The 1003-nt window shown below is 38.3% G+C and overlaps 1 long non-coding RNA gene across 1 annotated transcript in view; it reads right to left on the bottom strand.

Moving 5' to 3' along the window:
- LOC138950085 (uncharacterized) overlaps positions 1 to 395 on the bottom strand; it is a 4759-nt gene extending 4364 nt beyond the window's left edge. The window contains exon 1 of the long non-coding RNA XR_011450483.1: positions 208 to 395. This is a non-coding gene — a long non-coding RNA (uncharacterized lncRNA). The remainder of the gene's footprint in view (positions 1 to 207) is intronic.
- Between the last annotated feature and the right edge of the window lie 608 nt (positions 396 to 1003).

Raw genomic sequence — 1003 nt, 5'->3', positions numbered from 1 at the left:
TATCAACAACAACAACAACAACAACAACAACAACAACAACAACAACTACAACAACTACTACAACATCAACTACAACAGCAACAACTACAACAACAACAACAACAACAACTACAACAACTTCAACCACAACCACAACAACAACAACAACAACAACAACAACAACAACAACAACAACACCAACACCAACAACAACAACAAAGCATTTACCCAAAAAGGAGAATCACAGAATGGATTTTCATCATCGATGTTCATGGTTGTTAAATTCACGTTAACCTTTTGTAGCTCACGAAAAAACTCCTTTTCTATCTTGCTTTGTTACTGTCCTCCTTTGTTTCGCGGGCGTGTCGCTTTTGCACTGTCAATACATAGATTTGATTTTGTGCGATCCTTTCCAATTACGCGACAAACTGTCACTTTGTTTTGAACTTCTCTTTTCTGTCTTTCTGTGTCACTTTCTGTCTTTCTTTGTCACTTTCTGTCTTTCTTTCTTTCTGTCTTTCTGTGTCACTTTCTGTCTTTCTGTGTCACTTTCTGTCTTTCTGTGTCACTTTCTGTCTTTCTGTGTCACTTTCTGTCTTTCTTTGTCTGTCTTTCTGTGTCACTTTCTGTCTTTCTTTGTCTGTCTTTCTGTGTGACTTTCTGTCTTTCTGTGTCACTTTCTGTCTTTCTGTGTCTGTCTTTCTGTGTCACTTTCTGTCTTTCTGTGTCACTTTCTGTCTTTCTGTGTCACTTTCTGTCTTTCTTTGTCACTTTCTGTCTTTCTGTCTTTCTGTGTCACTTTCTGTCTTTGTCACTTTCTGTCTTTCTGTGTCACTTTCTGTCTTTCTGTGTCTGTCTTTCTGTGTCACTTTCTGTCTTTCTGTGTCACTTTCTGTCTTTCTGTGTCTGTCTTTCTGTGTCACTTTCTGTCTTTCTGTGTCACTTTCTGTCTTTCTGTGTCTGTCTTTCTGTGTCACTTTCTGTCTTTCTGTGTCACTTTCTGTCTTTCTGTGTCACTTTCTGT

The sequence above is a fragment of the Littorina saxatilis genome, linkage group LG16 (genome assembly GCF_037325665.1).
Source record: "Littorina saxatilis isolate snail1 linkage group LG16, US_GU_Lsax_2.0, whole genome shotgun sequence".
Taxonomy (NCBI): Eukaryota; Metazoa; Mollusca; class Gastropoda; order Littorinimorpha; family Littorinidae; genus Littorina; species Littorina saxatilis.
Note: the sequence above shows the minus strand (reverse complement) of the source record. Positions and strands in the feature narration are given on the sequence as shown.